At 40.9% G+C, this 19,892-nt stretch overlaps 1 protein-coding gene across 1 annotated transcript in view; it reads right to left on the minus strand.

The window, feature by feature from the left end:
- The window catches only part of LOC120026163 (talin-1-like), a 156,274-nt gene extending 142,596 nt beyond the window's left edge, over positions 1–13,678 (minus strand). The window contains exon 1 of the mRNA XM_038970989.1: positions 13,521–13,678. The gene's annotated coding sequence lies outside the window, so the exon portion shown is untranslated. The remainder of the gene's footprint in view (positions 1–13,520) is intronic.
- Positions 13,679–19,892: the final 6,214 nt, after the last annotated feature.

The following is a 19,892-nucleotide window of genomic DNA, read 5'->3' on the forward strand; positions in this document are numbered from 1 at the left end:
ATGAAAGTGAATTGTGATCAGGGGTGTATTCATTCTGCCGATTCTGTTCAAAAGTTGATTAAATGGAAGCAAACGGAACGAGACGGGGATAAAACGTACATTAATTTGTAAAAAAATAAAATAATAATTGGACTAATGATTACACCCTAGATCAGCTAGATACAGGCAAGAGTGTGCAAGGCTTTCATTCATAGGCTAGGTTGTAGCAACCTCATGGGTATAGGGAAAATTATATCATGTAGTAGCCTCAACCTATCGCTGTTACATTGAACTCGGTGAATGGAATATGAATGACAGTCATATAATGTGCTGTAAATAAGGTCATGCTCATGAAAAAAAAATGTGTCCTCCCTCATCTTAAAACAGTACCGCCCGCCACTGTTGTAAACACATAGGTGTTGGGGACAGGCCCTCTAATAGGTATTGTACACCGCACTGAATGTCTGTCACAAAAAAACTAAATGCCTCCAAGCCTAGCTATCTGGCCACTGTAGCTAGTAACGTTATAATTAAATGACAATGGATTTGTTTCCATGAAGCAGCCTGTTGTGAGTCAATGATGTCATTAACTAGCTAGCACAACAGCTAGGTTTAGCTAATGTTAGCCAGCTAGCTAAAAATCTATCCATCTATAGGCTGTATGTGATAATGGAGAGTGAATTCAAATTGTTTCTTGCTAGCTAGTTCTCTAGCTGTGGCCATATGACTGGTATCAACATGAGCTATCTACAACAATAGCAGCATTAGCGCGGCTAGCTAGCTAGCCAACATTGGCTATAGACCATAAAGCAACACAGGGACATGCATTGCGAAACAATGCTACTGCCACCTTCTGGTTTGGAGTGTTTTAACAAGGTTGAGCAGCTGACGACATTAGGGTCTTGACTGACAAAACTCTGTTCAGGAGGTGCCAAGTACTGTGAGCAGGCAAACGTTAGACAATCCTACCAGTTAACGTTAGTTTTCTTTTTTTACAGCCTTGTCTGCCAGAGCACTACAACAACACTGCAGATATTAAGACCTAGAGGAAGCTAAATGCTAAAATGGCATCTAACAGTCAGCAGAGAATCTGGTGGGAAAGTTGACATTTTACCATCTTTAGAGTGAGTAAGTATTGTCTATGTGCAAGAGATTGCAACAGAACAAGCCCATTAGGTTGATCAACAGTTTAAGCAAGGCCTTATAACTTGGCTCCCATGTAGTGATCCTTCCTCAATTCAAACCAAGTATGATGTAACTGAAGTGGACGATTAGAGATGACATTTATGAGAGGAGAAAATGTTACAGGGCTGCTTCAGGAACCAGCGGACCTGATGCACGCAGCCATGGGACCATGATATGAGCAGTGACGGGAGTTCCACATTCTTGCGCTTTCATTCCCACAGTGAAACAGGAAGTTGATATGCACGTCCTCCTTCATGTTCACGTCGACTGATGTCTGCAAAGACGCAAAGTGCAGCCTCGAGCAAACTATTTTCAACTATATTCTATAACAAAGTAGTTAGATACTTTGAGAGGGTAAAGTAAGGCCATGATATTGACAGACAAGAACATAAATTGTATTTCTGTCATGGAAAAAGGCGCTTCATTCCAGACTAGAAATAAAAGTAGCTTTGTATATTCAATTACAGATGGTTACATAGGACTTAATTCAATATTCTAGTCAACAAATGTAGGCTATTCATGTAGATATTCTGAGAACTACCGTAAAAGCAGAGTGTGTGATAATATGACATGGCAGCTGATTCTCAGCTGAATCCTGAAAAATGTTTGTGAAATAAATGTCTTAATCTTGAAAATATGATTTCTAAAGCACAGGAGAACATAATGAGATGCCAATATCTTCAGTTTTTCGATCCTATTATTCAATAATACTCCAGTTAGTCAAGACAATACCTTGTAAGGGGAAGACGACGTAGGGCTACCAGTGGTATGGAGTGGGGCCACTCTTACATTCCCAGTCAACTAAACAGTAGTAAACAGAGAGATTCCTTCACACACGTCCACTCGAGAGTTCGATCAGATCAGCATCTGCGTGCTAACAACATACTCGCTGTCAAACACAAGCTAACATTTTACTGGTGAGAATGACAATTTTCCATCTGTCAGGTCTAGACAGAAGACAACACAGTCACTTGAAAGATCACAGAGGCCAGTGGCAGGCAGATCTCCTAATGTAAGCAATGACACAGCTAGCGAGCTATGCCAAATATCTGCTAGTTTGTGTACTGTACGCCCCCTTGCTAGACACTGAAGAGGAACCCGACCGTACACCTAGGCTGAGTGACTTGGTGTAAAAGAGAGATCTCATAGGTGTTCCTCTCCAGTGGCTCCTATGTAGACCATGAGGAGGGTCAAGTTTGTCCACCACCACATGATTAACGGCGTGACGTTTAACATCCAGTAACGGCAGGTCATCTTGTCATGTAGGCTTTCTGCCGGTATGGTAAAACATCATTCTTGGAAGCCAGGGGGGGGGGGATGAAAAATAATAGGATGAATAAAAACTTACATACAGGCATACAGTAGTTAGACTGAGGGCAATTCTGACACTACCAGGAAACGATGTATCCAGTCTTAATCCACCGCATTCTTTATTTTCATTTTATTTAACCTTTATTTAACTAGACAAGTCAGTTAAGAACACATTTTTATCTACAATGACGGCCTACCCCGGCCAAACCCTAACGACGCTGAGCCAATTGTGCGCCACCCTATGGGACTCCCAATCACGGCCGGTTGTGATACAGCCTGGAATCGAACCAGGGTCTGTAGTGACGCCTCTAGCACTGAGATGCAGTGCCTTACACCGCTGCGCCACTCAGGAGCCCCATTCTACTCAACTTTTTGTCAGAAACATTACAAAACTGTACAATTGTGGCCTTTATAACTATACGTGTTAGTGTAGCTCAACAAGCAAAGTATATAGACAAAGTGCATAAGCCCCCACAAAGCTAATTGTCAATGCATGAAGTAACTTTAAAATTAAAAGCGCTGCCGCTGGTTGCTGAAGCTCAATCAAATACATTGTGTAAAAGTGCACTGGAGCTTGCAGAAGGTGAACAGCAAAATCAAATCTGGGAGGGATGATCAGCATCATAAATGATGATCTTGGACTGACTGAACTCGCTGGCATTTGAACACACAGTGAGCCCATTAGCAGAGTCGGGAATGCAAAACAAATGACTTCTTTAGCTGGAGAAATAACAGTGCATGTTGCCTTGACCAAATTTGGCTGGCTGAAAACACTGACATGGAGCAGCCTGCGAAACACACACACATCTTCTAAACATGAGTGAGAATGAGCAAGGACACATACTATACTGACATCAATTAAATCTAGGGTGTTTCTTTACTTATACTGTGCAAAAAAAAATCTAAAATGCAACATGCAACAATTCATGATTTTATTGAGTTACAGTTCATAGAAGGAAATCAGTCAATTGAAATAAATTCATTAGGCCCTAATTTATGGATTTCACATGACTGGGGAGCAAGGCCCAGCCAATCAGAATGAGTTTTTCCCCACCAAAGGGCTTTATTACAGACAGAAATACTCCTCAGCACCCCCCCTCCCCCAAATCAGACGATCCCGCAGGTGAAGAAGCCGGATGTGGAGGTCCTGGGCTGGCATGGTTACGTGTGGCCTGCGGTTGTGAGGCCGGTTGGATATACTTTTAAATTCTCTAAAACAACGTTGGAGGCGGCTTCTTACTCAAGCTAGGCTTGGAGGCATAATGTACTTTAAAATCTTTGGCAACAGCTCTGTTGGACATTCCTGCAGTCAGCATGCCAAATGCATGCTCCATCAAAACTTGGCATTGTGTTGTGTAACAAAACTCGACATATTAGAGTGGTCTTTTATTGTCCCCAGCATAAGCTGCACCTGTGTAATGATCATGCTGTTTAATCTTGATATGCCACACCTGTCAAGTGGATGGATTATCTTGGCAAAGGAGAAATGCTCACCAACAGGGATGTAAACAAATTTGTGCACAAAATTTGCGAGAAATAAGCTTTTTGTGAGTATGGAAGATTTCTGGGATCTTTTATTTCAGCTCATGAAACATAGGAACAACACTTTACATGTTGCGTTTATATTTTTGTTCAGTATAGCTTGCCAATCTGTTACTATACAGTACAACCAGGGATACATTTTTTTAACGCTATTTATTAATTTAAAAAGGTGCAATATGCAGAAATCGCTCCCCCATTTCCTGGTTGCTAAAATTCTAATAGTTTGTCTTATTTCAGTTTGTGACAAAACAAGCAATATATAATGTAGATAATCATTGTACCATCTAAACCACTGTGAAATATATTTTCAACAACCAAAAATATAGCATTTTCAGCTGGTGTACAAAACCGAAAGTAAGACGCAAAAACGATACTTAAGAACGGGAAGCCTAGAAATAGGGCACATAGAACATATCTACCGCTTCTTAGACTTGCTTTCAATGAGAAGGAAAGTTCTATAAGTCACATTTCTATGTTATTTTGGTGAGCTAGCCCAAAAAGTTACATATTGCAGCTTCAAAGCTATTTATTAAGACTATGGTTTACAAGGCCATGGTTCAGCCAAAACTGCCACAATGTGCTCTTCCCAATGTGAGCATGCCTATGGCACATTTTAATTCTGTTGTTGATGTCTGTAAACAGGAAGTTGCCTCACTGTGTACAATGATGTCATAGTGCTTAGTCCACCTTTTAACAAAGTGACCTGTAAATGTAGGTGGTACAGAGTAGAGGTCAACCGATTAATCGGAATGGCCAATTAATTAGGCCCAATTTCAAGTTTTCATAACAATCGGAAATCGGTATTTTTGGACACCGATTTGGCCGATCAAAAAAACATTTTTTTTTACACCTTTATTTAATCTTTATTTAACTAGGCAAGTCAGTTAAGAACACATTCATATTTTCAATGACGGCCTAGGAACGGTGGGTTAACTGCCTCGTTCAGGGGCAGAATGACAGATTTTTACCTTGTCAGCTTGGGGGATTCAATCTTGCAACCTTACAGTTAACTAGTCCAACGCTCTTAACCACCTGATTACATTGCACTCCACGAGGAGACTGCCTGTTAAGCGAATGCAGTAAGAAGCCAAGGTAAGTTGCTAGCTAGCATTAAACTTATCTTATAAAAAACAATCAATCAATCATAATCACTAGTTAACTACACCTGGTTGATGATATTACTAGTTTATCTAGCGTGTCCTGCGTTGCATATAATCAATGCGGTGCGTATCGTTGCTCCAATGTGTACCTAACCATAAACATCAATGACTTTCTTAAAATCAATACACAGAAGTATATATTTTTAAACCTGCATATTTAGCTAAAATAAATCCAGGTTAGAAGGCAATATTAACCAGGTGAAATTGTGTCACTTCTCTTGCGTTCATTGCACGCAGAGTCAGTGTATATGCAACAGTTTGGGCCGCCTAATTTGCCAGAATTTTACGTAATTATGACATAACATTGAAGGTTGTGCAATGTAACAGGAATATTTAGACTTATGGATGCCACCCGTTAGATAAAATACGGAACGGTTCCGTATTTCACTGAAAGAATAAACGTCTTGTTTTCGAGATGATAGTTTCCGGATTTGACCATATTAATGACCTAAGGCTCGTATTTCTGTGTGTTATTATGTTATAACTACGTCTATGATTTGATAGAGCAGTCTGACTGAGCGGTGGTAGGCAGCAGCGGTCTTGTAAGCATTCATTCAAACAGCACTTTCCTGCGTTTTGCCAGAAGCTCTTCGCTGTGCTTCAAGCCTATCAACTCCCGAGATTAGGCTGGTGTAACCGATGTGAAATGGCTAGCTAGTTAGCGGGGTGCGCGCTAATAGCGTTTCAAACGTAACTCGCTCTGAGACTTGGAGTAGCTATTCCCCTTGCTCTGCATGGGTAACGCTGCTTCGAGGGTGGCTGTTGTCGTTGTGTTCCTGGTTCGAGCCCAGCTAGGAGCGAGGAGAGGGATGGAAGCTATACTGTTACACTGGCAATACTAAAGTGCCTATAAGAACATCCAATGGTCAAAGGTTAATGAAATACAAATGGTATAGAGAGAAATAGTCCTATAATTTCTATAATAACTACAACCTAAAACTTCTTACGTGGGAATATTGAAGACTCATGTTAAAAGGAACCACCAGCTTTCATATGTTCTCATGTTCTGAGCAAGGAACTTAAATGTTAGCTTTCTTACATGGCACATATTGCATTTTTACTTTCTTCTCCAACACTTTGTTTTTGCATTATTTAAACCAAATTGAACATGTTTCATTATTTATTTGAGGCTAAATTGATTTTATTGATGTATTATATTAAGTTAAAATAAGTGTTCATTCAGTATTGTTGTAATTGTCATTATTACAAATTTAAAAAATTTAAATAAAAATCGTCCGATTAATCGGTATCGGCTTTTTTTGGTCCTCCGATTATCGGTATCGGCGTTGAAAAATCATAAATCGGTCGACCTCTAGTACAGAGTTGATATCAAAGATGGATGGGAGCAGTCCTGATACTATTTTATTGGCTGTAAAGGTTCTTCATGACTTTCCTGTTGACGTTGCCAGTCTCCCGCCCATGGGGCTTCCTCAGGGGAAGCTCTGAATGGCTGTCCAGGGAGAACATCCTGAGGCCATGTGGTCACTGTGCCAGGGGTCACTGTGGATCTGACTTCAGAAAAGGCCTAATGGCAGAGACTAGCTGGGACAATGCAACAGCATGAACATCCCTTCACTTTTCAATGTTCCCCTTCCATTATTGAAATGAGCTACTGAGCTAACTCTGTCTGGCTCTTACATCTTACAAAATATTTGGCTTCAATCGATCTCAAATGGTTGTAATGGAATATTCTAGTTTGTGAGGATGTAGCATCAGAGAAACATGACAGTGATACGAAGTTGCATTGTCTTGCAAAACCTACCTTTTCTCTGACTCATGCACTCAGTTGGTTGACGTCACATATACAGTAATTCCCCGGGAGGATACGTATAATTGTGCTATCCAGGAAGACATCCACCAGCCTAGACGGTGCTTTAGGAAATGACCAAGACGTTATCTTTCACCTGCTTTGAATAGCCAGAAGTGATCACGGTAGGTGTAATGCAAATACAAAAATCACTGGATATGAGTAGCAGTACAACTCACACTCAGCACAGTTCAACCACTGACGTACAGTTCATTGTTGATCAAAGCTCTTGGAGTAAACCCTGAGAAAAAAAAAATTCTGTTGTAAACAGACATTCATTCAATTCTGCACAAATGGGGAGTTTGGCAAACACTGTGAAACACCACTGTTTTAGACTATTCAAATTAAGATCAGCTATGAAATATACAAAGTGCAATTTTGGCCCACAATGCAATAGTCCTGTACTTCCACATTGCTATTTTCATAAATAGATCTTCACTGTTGAATTTGATATTCAGGTTCTCAAAAAAGGTCATGTTCACTTCCATCATTTTGAGCAGCCAGCATTTGAAATACACATTTCCTGTTCTGGTATATTTCACAGTGGATTCAAATGGCCGTTGTGAGTGAGATCATAATTTTTTGCCTTGAGTCAATCTTTTTTCTCTCCAAAGTTATACACAATCTGAACTTGCAAAGTAACAGCCAGGGCCAGCTTCGACTGTGCCTTTTAATGTTGAGATATGGCTGGATAGATTTCATACATTTTCTTTAACAGTCTGCAAACTGTCCAAATTATATGTTTGTGTATTCTGCAAAAGATGATTGGGAGTAACATTGTCTCAGTGGAGTCTTTTACCAAAACAGAAGGTGAGACTTTAAATGATGAAAAGGGGAAATGAATCACAAAACATAGCAGATCAGATCTCATTCCCTAACGCCATACCGGTTCTCTCTTTCTGTTCCTCTGTATTACCCTCATCCATTCATCTCTCCGCTTTTCTTATTTGGTCTCTGAGATTACCAAGAACCCTTCCTTAAGGTGTGGGCTAACATGGCAACTTCAAAAAGATTCCTGGCCTAAATATAACATTTAACTGCAAGACCCATGCTGCTTAGAAGTCTAGACATCTACCGTGATATCTACGCTCAGCGGTAACACGCCTATTTAAACCAAGGGAGCCTGTCCATTTGTATGTGGCGGGAAAAAAATTATTGTTGATTTTATAGTGATGGTGAAAACATCGATACAGTTGCATATTGCAATATTATTTTGGGACGATATATTGATATGACTTCAAGTATAAACTTTTTTTTATTTTTTTTAATGTTTTGCTACGGTAGGTAGCGTTGGCCAGCGCTAGTCGCCTGTACCGGCGCCAAAACTCCAATATTTTTCATCCTATAGCTTGTTCTCAATCTTCTTTTTAAATACTGAGCCAGCCTGTTTTCAGGACTAATTTCCCTGACTGACCAAAACTAGTTCTCATGCTGTCTCTTGTCTCTCTGCAGCAGACATATAGTGAGCAATTAGTTTGGATCATCAAAATCGCAATAAAATCCCAGGATCGAATCACAATACATATAGAATCGTGACAATAGCAATACATATCGTATCGGCACCTAAGTATGGTGATAATATCGTATTGTGAGGTCCCTGGCAATTCCCAGCCTTATTATTTTGCAGAGTAAATATTTTCATATTTAACTAGGCAAGTCAGTTAAGAACAAATTCTTAATTACAATGACGGCCTACCGGGGAACAGTGGGTTAACTGCCTTGTTCAGGGGCAGAACGACATATTTTTACCTTGTCAGCTCGGGGATTCAATCCATCAACCTTTCGGTTACTAGCCCAACGCTCTAACCACTAGGCTACCCGCCGTAGTGTTCAAGATATCAAATATGGTTATCAGTGACCCTTCCAAAAAAAGTGGTGAATGACCTCCTCCTACACTGACTTTGACACCCGCCGAAATACAGTTCAATAGCTGTGCGCACAGACATTGTCCCACAAAAAGGAACCAACGGAAGAGGGGGGGGGAAACTGTACGAATGTAGTTGATAGTGTGGCTGGTTAACACAATTGTTGACTAACGGTCTATCAGATGTTAAAAACAAGTGGTCAATATGTAAAAAAGGGACAGACGATCTAGACCTAAAATTGAACATCTTTAAGGTTGAAAAGCTGTATGAAATGTTACTGTCTAGGAAAAGTGTCTAGAAAAAAAAGTGCAAAAAATAAAATAAAAAGGTTGCAATATTTCTCTCCTGCTTGTATTTACCATTCGAGAGAATGAATCCCTTCAGTTTGTTTGGACAGACAATGTCAAAACATTTAGAGAGAAAACATTGTTGAGAACATGCATACTTGCCATTGTCAATGGGATTACTCACCTGTACAAACGCCTGTCAACAAACAACCATTCAGTCACAAGCTGCCGTGTCAAATGGGTGCTTCGAGCACATCTTGGAGGCAAAACTTATGTGACCTTAGCAGGTTTAACTTAAGACAAAACAGTTATAAATGGAGTACCAACAGAAATAGAAGTATGTTGCACCACCACAAGGGCGGTTCTACCATTTTAACTGCCATTTCTACAGCAAAAGAAATACCACAATATTTTAGCTGGCAAGCACCCTTACACATTATCTTGCAGCAGTGGAACCCTTGAGTGATTCTAACAGCTAGGCCTAATCCAGAGCCATGTCTCTCCCTTGGGAAGTTATGTTTCCTGTCCATAGGATTAAAGATATTTCTGCAGTAGGAGCTCATTGCTATAATTGCCCTAAAAATAACTACATTACACATCCATAAGTTTAACATAAAACATATAGTATATGATTGAGTGAATGCAGGGCATTGGGTTTGATGCGTCTTAAAGATGCTGCAGTTGTTGACAGGAGAATCATAAATGACTATTAACCGCTGAAGAATGTGTTGTTAGGCCGATATATAGGTCCTTGGAGTTGCTCAGAGACATTTGTTGTTTGCATGAGTAGGTTCCTGTATTGGAGCAGGTCCCTGTATTGGAGTAGGTCCCTGTATTGGAGTAGGTCCCTGTATTGGAGTAGGTCCCTGTATTGGAGTAGGTCCCTGTATTGGAGTAGGTCCCTGTATAGGAGTAGGTCCCTGTATATGAGTAGGTTCCTGCCAACATGACTGTGTCTAGGCCAGATGGGAGCCATGAGATGAGAATAGTCAGACCCCAGATATGTTGAGAGACCAGAGTAGCCTGGTCCCAGATATGTTGAGAGACCAGAGTAGCCTGGTCCCAGTTTGGTTGAGAGACCAGAGTAGCCCGGTCCCAGATATGTTGAGAGACCAGTGTAGTTTGGTCCCAGATGTTAGTGCCGTATAGCAAACATCTATGGTCACCTGTTTATAAACCGATCTGGGACCAGGCTTGATCCAGAGGCGGAGCAGGGGCGCCTCCCACAGTGCACCTTTCTTGTGTAGTGTGAAGGTGCCCCTAGACACTGATCTTGGGACAGTTTTCATTTTCCCCACTAATGGTTAAGGTTAGGATTCATGAAACTGATCTGTACCTAGGAGAAACATCAGCCCGTACCCACCTCTCTGCTGCTGAGGAATCAGCAGGATTCTCCTGCAGCACCCACACGCCCTTGAGGACAAAGGAGGCCTTCATTCCCCCAGAGCCCAGTACAATACCACACAGTTGTGGCCCTCAATAGCAACCTTGTTACCCAGGGGAGAGTCTGTGGCACATGCTGGTCCTAGCCTTGGCTTTGTCTGAGGCAGACCTGGCTATGGTCGTCGGCAGTATAATGCATTGCCATTCACACTTTAATGGAGTGGCAATGGAGGCCATTGAGTGGCTTTCACTTTCAAAGTCTATATCAAAGTTGAAAAGAAACTGTGTAGCTGTTTTACAATTTCTGGGCAGAAAGTACAGGGCACATTTAGGACATAGCCCATTTCCGGGTTCTGTAACACCTGGATCAAAATGCACTGACAGACACTTGCAACAGGGGCTCTATTATTTAAAAAAAAATATATGTACAATACATTGCTTCATGTGTGATCTCTTATGAATACCTTCAGACAAACTAAGCCATGTAAAGAATCAGACGAGTAATGGATCAGCAGACACCAGTGACATAATTCATGATGAACATGCACAGTACACGCCATAGAAATAGAATGACTAGTAAGTGCAATCCTAGATGGCCTTGAGGCTCCATGACAGAGGAGCAAGGTGATAGTTTAAAATGCATCCAGACTAACCTCTGATACTGACAATAGCTTTACAAGATTAAAATAGGCATGGAAATAAAGCAAACATGCTGTTGGGCTGAATCACTCAACTCCTCATTGCCGATGCACCAACTCGTCTATTGAGCCTCTCAGTGTTCAATAGATACATGAAGTTCTGTTTGGCATCCTGTCTTTAATAAAGGCTTTTTTGTTGGCTTCTGGGCCACAGAAAAACAAAAAATATCTAAATCTGATGCTGAAATGACTAGTGGGCCCTTTGTTGGCTTTTTGAATTTTCCATCATAGAAACATCAAATAGCCGAACATGAGTGTTATGGATGGACCATTTTCAGCTATGATGGTTAGACTACAACATCCACTTGTTTTATGTTATAAACACTTACTTGTGTTCGTTATGAAATAACCAGATAAGTACAAACATGACAACTGACATTTTGTGAAAACACTTTTACCCTCCCTGTTGCTCAACAATGACTGTTTCTTTCAATAACCTGAACGAGGCACACATTCAAAACAGAATTCAATTCACAATACAAGCACAGAGACATGATTGAACTGAATGCTCTCTCAACCACCGATTAAAGAGTAACAGTGAAACAGTCGAGAGCCTCAGGCAAAACCAAGCTTCTGACACTATCAGAGTCACACAAGACCGACTACTGGCCTAGGCTAGCCTCAAATAAATTATAATTATTGCTGTGTCATGAGCAATTTCTCAATGGCACCCGTTCCCCTCCCCACCAACTGTCACACGGCTGTGATGAGTGACTGTGCGCTGCTCAAGGACAGTGGTTGTTGGCTTTAATAATTAGGGTATGTGTGCACTTCCCGTCATTCTTTTTTCATTGAAACAGTTAACTGTTTAATCCAATTTATTTACTAGTTGACAATTTGTAGAACTCAGCATTGCACGTGTCCTAACAGTAAGACGCATTGTAATAAAATCAGGTTAAGGTGTCGACACATTGCAGAAAAAACACAGAAAACGGAGTAGACTGTACAAAACCAGAAAACTAAAATGCCAGAAAAATCTAGAAGGAAATCACATCAATAACATGTTTTTTTCCCCCATGTAGCAAGAATGTAGAAGTGCTGTTCTGTTCTGAAGTCCACTGTGTGCCTTACTGCCTTCCCAGAGAACATTTACATGTAGCAACAGGAAACATGTCCTGCCGCGTTACCTGAAAACTGCTGAGTCTAGCTAGGCCCTATCAAATCCCTCACCTGCAAGCATATATCAATCACATTGCTAGCTATTCATTGGCTCCATTTCTCCTGAGGCACATGTGTCCCCACAGCTACATAGTTTGTTCTGTCACACGGAAATGGTGACACCACACCCCATCTTGGTGTTGGAATTCACACCCAGAGGCTGCATATTTTCTGTAGCTTGTTTGACAACTGCAGAATACACACACACACACACGAGGCCTTGAAACATTATTGAAGAAGTTAAGGCAATCCAAACTACAACAATGGGAAAAGATTAATCAACCAAAGCTAGACCATGGAAAACTTATTTGAAATGTGAATCTGTGTTAGGTAAGCTTCTCTATAGACAAATCAAGGGTGCAAAAGGCATTGGGTTACGCAATGACTGCTGTTAACTACATATTGTTATTTGAAGCCAAATAGACACATTTTCATACAGGTTGGATACCATATTCTGGCTTCATGTAAAGTTTTAATAACGACCAGTCAAGTGAGGTAACTGTTTACAGACAGTTTACCCAACTCAGTCTGGCTGGCCAGAATATGAATGTAGGTAGTGGTGATGACAGTGGCTGAGCCAACCAACAGCGCGAATGATACAAAGTAACACACCTTAATGTAGTCTAGAGATTTAGGACGTGACATGGCTACATTTGGCAAGGATTGTAGGCTGACCTAGTTGTACGATTGTAGGGCAAATTCACTGCATACCAAAATGTACAGCGTGCCATGTGTTTAATGAATATAATTTCATTTTTTTCTTCTATATTTACGAGCAATAGGCCAAGAACTGATCTGTAATGCATGTATTCATGCCTTGAGGCACTGTTTCGCTTCCGTATTAAAACACTTCTCTAGCTACAAAGCTCCGGAAATCGAAGTAACGTTAGAATGCTCAGTTTACGTATTGTTAAATGGTCGTTTCAAAATCTTTTTTCTTTTTTTCTCTCGATATAAGCTACGACTAGGCTACTGCTCTAAAAGATTTGTCAATAGTTACCCTATTCGGCCCTCAAACTATTCGAAGTGCATAACTCGGTGAAGTTTAGAGAATGGAGGAGTTGAAAACTTCAAAATCGGACTTGACGTCACGCGCAGTCAGGCATAGTTCTGACCTAAAACACATACATTGTATCTCGACTCACCTCTTAGTTCCTCTTCCTGCGAAGATTTCCCGCTTTCAAAGGTGCAATATCGAAATTAAATCCCTTTCCCCAGGAGAAATTGTGTTCTAAATGCTGGTAAATGTCAGATAGTGATTTTTCAACTCCCTCCCTAGTCCCGTTCTTTAGAGGCGGTGGTACAAACTCCACCCTTCAGCGATTCAAGAGCACAGCACACTATGATGCAGGCATGGGGCGGTGTATCAGGGGGACTCAGAACTTGTGGATTTCGTGTAAATCGACGTAAACTTTTCTATTAAACCGCAACGTCACTGAATTATTTGTGAATGACACATCTAGCCTAACAAGCCCCATTTTAAAAAGTCGACTAGTTACCAAATGCAGAGATTTGGTTACATCCGTCACCTCACCCGCAAATAGATGAACTTCAAAGTAGCTTACTGTATTATGATAGTATAGCCACCAATTAATATAACCTATTAGACATCATTTGAAAGGAAATCGTAACAATAGGCCACTGACAAAAGCTGCCTCTAACACATTATTTTAGTGGTCCCAAATGTGTTTTTATGAGTCCTCCACATCAGGTCTAAAACATAACAGGTCAGCTAGGAATGTCATTTTGCGTCTGCTCTAGAAAACCGCAGAAATGCTGCCACCATTTGGTATAACAGTGCGTCTACAGGTGTATAAGTCTGTAAAATGGTGGAAAAGTTGTGCCACAAATCAAATCAAATTTTATTTGTCACATGCTTCGTAAACAACAGGTGTTGATTGACAGTGAAACGCTTGCTTTACGGGTCCTTTTCCAGCAATGTAGAGTTAATATAAAGATGCAAAAATAAAAATGTGAAAATATTGACAAGAGGAATAAATACACAGTGAATAATAACGAGTAAAAAGTAACATGACTATATAGAGGGAGTACCGTGTCGATGTGCAGGTGTACAAGGTAATTGTGGTAGCTATGTAAATATAAGTAGGGGTAAAGTGACTAGACGGTAGCAGCAGCGTATGTGGTGAGTGAGTGAGTGAGTGTGTGTGGTGGGGCGGGATAGAGTCAGTGCAAAAAAAGGATCAATGCAGATAGTCCTGGTAGCCATTTGATTAGCTATTTAGCAGTCTTGTTTAGCAGTCTTATGGCCATACTTGAGTAAAAGTAAAGATACCATATTAGAAAATGACCTAAGTGAAAGTCACCCTGTAGAATACTACTTGAGTAAAAGTAAAAAAAACTATTTGGTTTTAAATATACTTAACTATCAAAAGTAAATGTAATTGCTCAAATATACTTCAAAATAAAAAGTAAAAATAATTTTAAATTCCTTATATTAGGAAAACCAGAATGGCACAATTTTCTTGTTTTTTTAAATTTACAGATAGCCAGGGGAACACTCCAACACTCAGCCATCATTTACAAACGAAGCATTTGTGTTTAGTGAGTCCTCCAGATCATCCGAGGCATTAGGGATGACCTTAGATGTTCTCTTGATAAATGTGTGAATTTGACAATTGTCCTGTCCTGCTAAACATTCAAAATGTAACAAGTACTTTTGGGTGTCAGAGAAAATGTATGGAGTAAAAAGTACTTTACACCACTGCTTATGGCATGGGGGTCAAAGCTGTTCAAGGTCCTGTTGGTTCCAGACTTGGTGCACTGGTACCGCTTGCCGTGCGGTGGCAGAGAGAACAGTCTATGGCTTGGGTTAACACCTTGCAGAGTCTTGCATTATTTCAACCAAGTGCAGAGGCGACAACACCTCAGAAATCAGGATGCTTGAATTACAAATCAACCTTTGAGTAGGGTGAAAGTTTAACACCTTTATACCTATTGGATACAGGTATTAGCATTGATGGCATTCACTGTACAGATAGGTAGATGTAGCCTGTAGTGGCATAGTTATAGTCATACTTATGACATGGGCTATATTACTGATAGTTTATTGTTCAGTGTTATACTGAACCTCATCAGGTGCTATCCAACAGCAACAGGCATTTTGACTTATTAAAGACTAGTATCACACATACCACAGAGTGCCAAAATGTCATGAAAATCCACCCTGTTGCATGTGTGGTTTGTGTGTTGTTGGATCAGATCCAAGATCTTTTATGAAGTCACAGAGACAGCCATCACTTCATCTCCTCACCATTCTAGATCATTAGGAGACGAGGGGATGGCTGCCATTTGTGAGGTCATAAACAAATGCATAACAGCACCATGATATCACTCCAGTAAACATTGAAACAAGCAAGTCTCGCCACAAACAAGAATCACAACTCGGCTACCTCTCTAGAGTGTGGTTACCATTTTATTTTCTCTACGGTTTGATTGACATGATGATAATTTCCAGATTTGTTTTCTGCTTTATTGTCCTGTTGATGATCTTCAACATCAAGCCTCTAGATCTTGAGGCCCTCCAGAACACCCTGATGCCTCTCATGGTCCCCAAACAATGGGCCAGCACCCTGTCCCTGCAGGGGGACCTCTTCACGGAAGTGGACAATTTTGTCATTCAGCTATACGAGACCACCACAATGCCACCGCACCACCAGAGGACCAGGGGGGCCCCAACCAGAACACCTTTGACCCAGGAACTGGTTCCTACTGTGACCCAGTAAATGCTTCTAACAACACCTTTGGCCCAATAAGTGATTAAGCCTTACTGGTAGTGTGGGATGAATAACACCCACCAGGTGAGAACCAGGAAGGCCATCATTCAGCCCCCAGATGGAAGACTGGCTCAGGACCCAACCAGGGACTGCCCCCACCTCTGGCCCAGGAAACTGACCATCCAGGTGGACATCATCCATGTGCAGGGTAATTTGCCCAAATTAATAAATAATTTAATTTGAAGAAAATGGAACAATAGTGACACAGCAATGCTTCCCCACCAACAAACCTCTGTCCCAGGAACCACTTTGAGAAACACCTCTGGGCCCAGGTGGAAGGCTTGGAGTGACTCTGCTCAGACCCTTGAAGAGATCTCCTGCCTCCTGGGAGCCTCAAGAGACATCTACAGGTATGTTTTAGGAATATGAAAGAGCACTGTGGGCTGAGGATATTTTCAGAACCACAAATAATAATTGCATTAGCATCACTTTAATAACATACATGTGTATTTAACAGAGGCATTTTCTATAAAATTGAAGCCTAACTTTATATTAATACCTGGTTTCCTCTTAGACTGTCAAGAAAGCAGAGCTTGGCGAAGGATAGGACAAAGCACGGTGTAAGTCGAAGACTGTTCTGAAGATCAGAATGTCTGATCAGAAATCTTGATAAAGGCAGCTGGCTGTCAAAATGTTTAATTCATTAGATGTACTGTATTGGAGCAGACTGTGCTGTTTATTTCTTTTAAAGATCATTCATATATATTTTTTTTAAATAAATACATATAATCTAATCTAAACTGAACAAAAATGTAAATTGTTGGTCCCATGTTTCATGAGCTGAAATAAAAGATCCCATAAAATTTCCATACGCACAAAAAGCTTATTTCTCCTTTGCCAAGATAATCCATCTACCTGACAGGTGTGGCATATCCAGAAGCTGATTAAACAGCATGATCATTACACAGGTGCAACTTGTGCTAGAGACAATAAAAGGCCACTCTAAAATATGCAGTTTTGTCACACAACATATTGCCACAGATGTCTCAAGTTTTGAGGGAGCGTGCAATTGGCATGCTGACTGCAAGAATGTCCACCAGAGCTGTTGCCAGGGATTTTAAGGTTAATTTCTCAACCATATGACGCCTCCAATGTCGTTTTAGAGAACTTGGCAGTACGTCCAACCGGCCTCACAACCGCAGACCACATGTAACCATAACAGACCAGGACCTCCACATTCGGCTTCTTCACCTGCAGGATTGTCTGAGAACAGCCACCCGGACAGATGATGAAGCTGTGGGTTTGCACAACTGAAGAATCTCTGCACAAACTGTCAAACATCATCTCAGGGAAGCTCATCTGGGTGTTTGTTGTCCTCACCAGGGTCTTGACCTAACTGCAGTTTGGCGTCGGAACCGACATCAGTGGGGAAATGCTCACCTTCGATGGAGAAGTGTGCTCTTCACGGATGAATCCTGGTTTCAACTGAAACTGAAAAGATTTGACATGGGTCCTCAAATCCTCAAAAGGTTCTACAGCTGCACCATCGAGAGCATCCTGACTGGTTGCATCACTGCCTGGTATGGCGACTGCTCGGCCTCCGACCGCAAGGCACTACAGAGGGTAGTGCGTACGGCCCAGTACATCACTGGGGCCAAGCTTCCCGCCATCCAGGACCTCTATACCAGGCGGTGTCAGAGGAAGGCCCTAAAAATTGTCAAAGACTCCAGCCACCCTAGTCATAGACTGTTCTCTCTTCTACCGCACGGCAAGCGGTAGCGTAGCACCAAGTCTAGGTCCAAAAGGCTTCTTAACAGCTTCTATCCCCAAGCCATAAGACTCCTGAACAGTTAATCAAATGGCTACCCAGGCCCCTCTTTTACGCTGCTGCTACTCTGTTTATTATTTATGCATAGTCACTTTAACTCTACCTACATGTACATATTACCTCAATTACCTCGACTAACCGGTGCCCCCGCACATTGACTGTACCGGTACACCCTGTATATAGCCTCGCTACTGTTATTTGACTTCTACTGTTAAATTATCTGCTACTTTTATTTTGAAAAATGTACTTATCTGTTTTTTTACTTAACACTTACTTTTCTTAACTTCTTAAAGCATTATTGATTAAGGGCGTGTAAGTAAGCATTTCACTGTTGTATTCGGCGCAAATTTGATTTGATTTCAACTGTGCCGGGCAGATGGCAGACAGCGTGTAAGGTGTCGTGTGGGTGAGCGGTTTGCTGATGTCAATGTTGTGAACAGAGTGCTCCGTGGTGGCGGTGGGGTTATGGTATGGGCAGGCATAAGCTACAGACAGCCAACACAATTGCATTTTATCGATGACAATTTGAATGCAGAGATACCGTGATGAGATCCTGAGTCCCATTGTCGTGCCATTCATCCACCATCTCCTCATGTTTCAGCATGATAATGCACGGTGTAACATTCGTCGTATGGAGGAAGAGAGGAGGACCAAGGCGCAGCGTGAAAAGTATCCATTTCAATAGAATACGTTAAACAAACAAAATAGCGATAAATGAGAATAACACGAAACGAAACAGTTCTGTCTGGTGCAGACACACAAAGACTGAAAACAACCACCCACAAAACCCAACACAAAACAGGCTACCTAAATATGGTTCCCAATCAGAGACAATGACTAACACCTGCCTCTGATTGAGAACCATATCAGGCCAAGCACAGAAATAGAAAAACATAGATAAACAAACATAAACTGCCCACCCCAACTCACGCCCTGACCATACTAAATAAAGACAAAAACAAAGGAAATAAAGGTCAGAACGTGACACATGGCCCCATGTCGCAAGGATCTGTATACAATTCCTGGAAGCTGAACATGTCCTAGTTCTTTTTTTTCTTTAAGGGGTGGATCAGCTTAATATTGCGGAAAGAATGTTGCTTCCAATGTAATTGTCTGCATCATTTCCAATCCCCCATATTTTTTGGGTAAATATATATATCCATACAGATATATACATACACACATACTTTTTAAAATAATATACCTTTATTATTGTTCCCCGCAAACCCTACCACCGATCCCCCAATTGGAGTAAACTAAAACACTTCTGCTTTTACCTTCAATTTATACATCTTATACACATTTTACAGACACAGTCTACTTTACAATAGTTCTCTCTTGTTTGTTCTTAGTCCTTCCTCTATTTCTGATGTCCATCCAGTTTGATTTCTATTTGTAACTGTGCTATTTCACAAAGGTTCCGAACCTATATACATTTTACAGATCCCGTATGCTTTACATTGTTTATCTTGTTATTAGTCCCTCCCTTCAGCTCCATTCAACCCCTCCCATCTATCTATCAACATCATCCATTTCGGATTTCTATTTGCCATATATTTTTCAACTGTGCTGTGATGCTTCACAAAATAATTGAACCTTCCTATTCTCATAGCTTCTACAGATTGTAAGTTAAAAATAAACATTTTTGCTAAAATAATTATTATATTATTGATTGATTGACTATGGCTTTTCAAATCATCCAGTATTGCTATCTGTAGTGTTAGTTCTAGGCAAATGTTGCAATTCTTCAGCCATTCCTGGACCTGTGACCAAAAACGAGCTACATATGGACAATACCAAAATAAATGATCTAATGACTCTGCCTCCTCACAGCAGAATCTGCAGAGCTGGGAAGAGAGCTGGGAGTTCCATTGGCCTTTTTACCGCATCTATAAAAGGTATGGAAATCTGGATACCCCCACCCTATAGCCATATAATAAGCAGGAAACAGCCAC

The sequence above is a fragment of the Salvelinus namaycush genome, chromosome 31 (assembly GCF_016432855.1).
Source record: "Salvelinus namaycush isolate Seneca chromosome 31, SaNama_1.0, whole genome shotgun sequence".
In the NCBI taxonomy this organism is placed as follows: domain Eukaryota; kingdom Metazoa; phylum Chordata; class Actinopteri; order Salmoniformes; family Salmonidae; genus Salvelinus; species Salvelinus namaycush.